The sequence below is a fragment of the Apium graveolens genome, chromosome 4, assembly GCF_009905375.1.
Source record: "Apium graveolens cultivar Ventura chromosome 4, ASM990537v1, whole genome shotgun sequence".
NCBI classification, from domain to species: Eukaryota; Viridiplantae; Streptophyta; class Magnoliopsida; order Apiales; family Apiaceae; genus Apium; species Apium graveolens.
Genome location: NC_133650.1, coordinates 59338008 through 59343454, shown reverse-complemented (window position 1 = coordinate 59343454; position 5447 = coordinate 59338008). Strand labels below are relative to the sequence as shown.

Genomic DNA, 5447 nt, shown 5'->3' with positions numbered 1-5447 from the left:
TATGCATCATACAGTACGAGTTAATTGCGAAAAAGGTTATACCATGTACCCAGAATATATAATATATTTCCTTGTTTTTACTCTATTTTACCACTTCTTTGGTCAATTTACCAGAGTTTTTTCCACGACACAATAGGCTTACAATGCTACTACAAATACGTGATAAATCATTGGCTTTGGTAGTTGTTTCACGAGGCATACATATGTACGTAAACATTTACCGATTTGCATGCCTATGAAGAAAGCTACATATAATATTTATTAAAAGCATAATCTATTTGATAAAATAATTAATCTAAAAAACTTTTAGTCTTCACATGTTATACCTAGCTAGCATGACAACAAAATAAGAAACCCTAGCTTAAAAACACCTATATATTTTTTAATGGGCAGTGGCAGCTAATGGAAAGTGGAAATTTTCTCTTAATATTATGACATCAAACAAAAGATAAACCTAAACACAGTTCATCTCACATTAGGAAGCAAAGGATAAAAAAGCTATGATAGAAGTTCTTACAATTTTTTGTAGAAGCTCTACTACGCCATAAGTGCTCAAATGCTATGCTCTTCTGTTGTTTCCTTATGACAAAAAAGCGTTGCATTTTCAATAATGCAACACCAAGGGGCGTTACATCTGCGGCCGTTGCATTAGAGGCCTAATGCAACATTTTTTGGGGGTCTCCAGCAACACCAATAAGCATTGCCTAATAGATGTAATGCAGCAGTATATACATCAAATGCAACACAAAAAAGCGTTTGGCTCTGACATAAGCTGGATGTAAGACTCCATGCGTGGGGCCCAAAATTAAGGCCACATCAGCACGTGACACGTGGAAGCCGCGTCAGCAGTGGGCCCCACACAAGCACCATGTTAGCAGTGGGCCTCACTAAAAATACCATGTAAGTAGTGGGGCCCACATACAACATCAGCAATTGTCCATATAACACGTCACTGGTATATAATGCAACGCTTTTTATTAACTTTTAGGACAGTAGAACATTATTAAAAGCAACACTTGTATAGCTAATGCAACACCATAATATCCGGTAAAAACATTACTATTACTTTATAATGCAACACCCAAATATCAAATGCAACGCTTTATAATTAAAATTTTTGCAAGATAATATTTCATTTTTACAAAAGTCCATGAAAATTATCCTCATAACCATTCAATAATTTCTACTAGCCATCCAAAACATCATCCAACAACCCCATTACAAGTTTCATCCACAAAATACATCCAACAACCCCAACATCATACTAACTACTAAATTCATTACAAGTTCTTCGATGTGCCAAAAAGATACTATTAAAATTACAGCTAGAGTTATTACAATTGGTGGGGCATCAAATTCCCTTAATGTAAGAAACTGTTCTACCGGTACACGAATTGGTGAATCCTGCAAATCACATGTATCACAAAAGCTTCATTCCCGAGCTAGGACTTGTCTCACACACACAAATAGACTCTCACAAACACATACAATTCACATGTATCTCCTAAACCAGAATTTGGAAAATCTCATAAGCACCATTTTGTATATGTTTCCACCTATGTTGATAAGTAATGTTAGACGGGATATAACTTATGCATCAAATACGAAGAGTTAAGGTTTTACTTGGCCTGCAATTGCTAAAGCATCATTAAGCAAAGATAGGTCTAACCAAACTTCCAAAAAGATCTGGTAACCAGCTACAGGTACGGGGCCATCCCTTGCTGCCATAGATGTCGCTACCGTCATGGTTACCAACACTGCTAGAGTCCTTCCAATTAGAAAACCACCTACAAATAAGATATACATTCGAAGTTTAAGAAGAAGTTTGGATGTTACAGCCCCAGTTCCTAAACCAAGCAAAAAAATCAAAATTGGATCCAACAAAACATTTAGTAAGTTACCCGCACCTGCATCCAGAAGATGATTGTCAAAAACTGAAATATTGATCTCTAAAGCAAAAGGATACCAATTGAGATTAGATCTTCAGTACATCTCAAAATGCTCAACAACATATAATAATTGCAAGGGTTTGATAGCTCATCAAGTGATATGCATAGACAGCTTAAAATAACCATATATATTTTTGTTTTCTCTAGTAAGACCGAGACACCAAAATGAAGTAAGATTCATAACGTATGAGAAAAAATGTACCCAACCTCATCTCTTTCTGATAGCATCGAAAAGCTGAGTCACTACGTACATGAATAACCATATTAAACTGAAGTTTTTCACTTGAGACCGAATCGGTTTTATGGAAGTTGTAGAAGCACTTGAAAGCAGCAGGAAAACGTTTCTCTCTCATTAGACGAATCATTTCCTGGTACAAGCACACAAGTATTTAAATACAGAAACAAACTCTACAGGCACATCAGAAACAAGAAATTCAATTTAATGGTGAGCAAAGAAACAACACATTACAAGTATAGGAACACATGCCATATTTGTACATAATTTATGAACCTACAGACATCAAGATCATAGCTGGACCTGAAACTTGGTTGTTGAAAAATTAGACGGGTTAGATTCTAGAAAATACTACAAAATAACATTTTATTTGCAAATATAAGTTTTAGATATTCAACTGCTTATATGGTTCTCAAAAAGACAAACAACCTGGGATGCCTTGAACATGGACATCACTTAAAATTTAAATAGCTTCTAAATTTAAATCAGTATCAAAGTTATAAAAGCACATTAATAAAGAACATTTATTCTTAAAAGTGCAACAAACTAGCTGACGATCATTTAATGCTTAAAGTGCACGAAACATACCAGATTTCAGATATTGAAAAAACTTTGTTGCTTCAAATTTTGGAGAAATAAGTGATACTTTGTCATTTAGTTTCCATAAAAGGATAAAGCAGTAAAAAAATTCAGTGCCAAGGAAGGTAGGGAAAACCTGCAACTTTGGGATTCAGGTTGCGCCTCCAATCAACTCCACTGCATGCAAATCAACAACCTTTAGACCAAAATGCTTAAGCACTTCTTTAAGGGGGATAAGAGATCTCTCCCATAGATCTTCACACAGCTCCTGGAATTTCTAGCGAGTTATGGTGCTCCTGCACATCCATGGATAAGAATGTATAACTTAAATGGGGTATCTAACTAGTTAGTTTAAAAAGCTTATCTGGTAACAAAAAATATCACATATTTTACAAAGCAGATTTATCGGGTGAGCACACAAGAGTAAATACATAATGGAGCATATTCTAGCTCTCTCCCCTACGATTCTAATAATTTTTATCTTTGCCAATTCCTTAGTGAACAAGATATGCACCCTATACTTAAAACAAACATGCTCTCAAGGAATTCTTTTTCTTATGCGTCCTTCCAATATTATCATGAATCTGTTCAAGACCATTTTAGAAAACAAGCATTAAAGTTATCTGGTGCCAAACTACAACACTAAACCAATCAACTATTGAGTGCAAAATAAAATAAATGATTTTCCACGGGTAAAACTAACTCAAGGCCTCGAAAATAATACAATGCAAAAGACCTGTTTGAATATTTTCTGCTCTGAGCAAAACAGCCAATAGAACAGCATAATATACTATAAATAACATGGTGACACAAAAGAAGAATGTACTTTAGAATCATACATACCTAAAGTCAACTGAAATTGGAGCCATTGTGTTTGCACTAAGGATCTCTTTAGCACGCTTAACTTGTTTCTTCAATTTAGCCATTGATTTAGGAGAGTTCCTGATGTCGACCCCATTTCCAATTTGTTTGTTGAATTCATCGGCAAAGTATTCTACTAACCTTAGCTCCATAGTTTAGCCTCCAAGTTCTGGGTCCCATCTCACCTCCTTGACCTGCAATAGATTCAACAATTAGCTAGCTATGACATCAAAATGACACTTGCAAATAATAAGTTCAAAACAAGTACATATACCACACGAAGTCTATGCAAAGCAATACAAAAGTAAATAGGAGATTATGTAACCTAATAACACTTTACCCAAAAAGTATAGATTATAAGTAAACAGAAAAAAGCATAAAATATACATAAAGATCTAAGTTGGGAACCAGGGTGAAAATCATATATAAGCTCCATGGTAAAATCTCGAACTTCAACTAATGCAATCATAGATACAATAAACACCAATAAATACAATATAATTAACCATTTCATATCTTGCAAAGTCTACAAGTATCTCACAGTAAAACTAAATTTAGGGATTTAACTTTCAATCACCATATAAAACAGATGATAATACACTAATGCGCAAACACATATAACAATAGAGACAAAATGCCATTTCTGATCATTAAAAGAATTAAATTATTACCTGAAACTAGTTGACAGAAACAGTCTTTCCAAACTCTTTAGCCTTATAAGCCGAAAAACATACAAGAGCAGCATAAGTACTATTGGATCCTATATCATAAAACACCACATTCCTCGACTCATTCGAGAAATCCTTATCAATTCCATACTGAAACGACGCTCCAGAATGCTCATTGACAAGTGAAAGCACATTAATCCCCGCCAATTCTGAATCAAACAAACAACCTGGAATTCAAACGAAAAGATGCATAATCTTACTCCTCAAAGGAACTTACTTTTGTAGAAAATTTAAAAACCACTTCCTAAAAATGCTCAAATGTAGTGGAAGCCCTCGCTTACTATCACTCAAATCAGTGTGTGCGCTTGAAAGAGGAAGAAGAAAGAGGTGAATCGCAAGGGGGAAATAGAGAGAGTGCGGGGAGGAAAGAGAGAGAGTGCGAGAGAGAGAAAGGGATAGAGTGGGAGAGAGAGGGGGGAGAGGGGGCGAGAGGGAGAGAAAGTGGGAGAGAGGGAGAGAGAAGAAGCACCTTCTTTTTTGACTTTCTCGTTGAGATTTTTTATGAAATAGTTTGATTAGGAGAAATTTCTCCGGTAATGCTAATAGAGCAAGTGAATCAGTGTGTGCGCGCTTCAAAGAGGAATAAGAAAGAGGTGAATTATAGCAGACGATTAGTGAACTTTAGGAGCCCTAATTTATATTTCATGTTTGTACAGTTTGGGTCATGTATTTCAGTTAGGCTCCGCCCAACCCAAATATTACTGATCTTCATTATATAACAGACCCTTCTCTTTGCCAAGATGAGTTCGACTCCCGACCTTACATTTTTTTAAAAAACTTACATTTTAATTAAGAATATTGTTTTTTCGATTTTCTTTAATTTTCAAAATTTATAATTTTATAAAAATTAAAAGTATGATTTAAACTTATATAAAATGTATGTCTAAATATGTTTAATTAAATAAAATACTATATTTTATATTTTAAATAAATGATTAAAATTTTAAAGTTATTGTATTTATAATATATCTATTTTTATAATCTCAAAAATAATTTAAGATAATGAAACGCTTAAACGAAAAATCTATATTTTGATTAAAAATAAAAATATTTTTTAAGATTTTTTTAATTTTCAAAATTTATAATTTTACAAAA

At 34.0% G+C, this 5447-nt stretch overlaps 1 long non-coding RNA gene across 7 annotated transcripts; it reads right to left on the bottom strand.

The window, feature by feature from the left end:
* Positions 1-1243: 1243 nt before the first annotated feature.
* On the bottom strand, positions 1244-5047 carry LOC141718005 (uncharacterized). Of its 7 annotated transcripts, XR_012573897.1 has the most exons (7): positions 4822-5046; positions 4296-4519; positions 3607-3818; positions 2900-3059; positions 2157-2317; positions 1908-1949; positions 1244-1787 (listed from the first exon to the last, which is right to left on the bottom strand). It is a non-coding gene; the product is annotated as an uncharacterized LOC141718005 (long non-coding RNA). The 7 variants fall into 7 exon arrangements; XR_012573895.1 differs by having other exon boundaries at positions 1244-1556; positions 1624-2317; positions 4822-5047; XR_012573894.1 differs by having other exon boundaries at positions 1908-2317; positions 4822-5047.
* Positions 5048-5447: the final 400 nt, after the last annotated feature.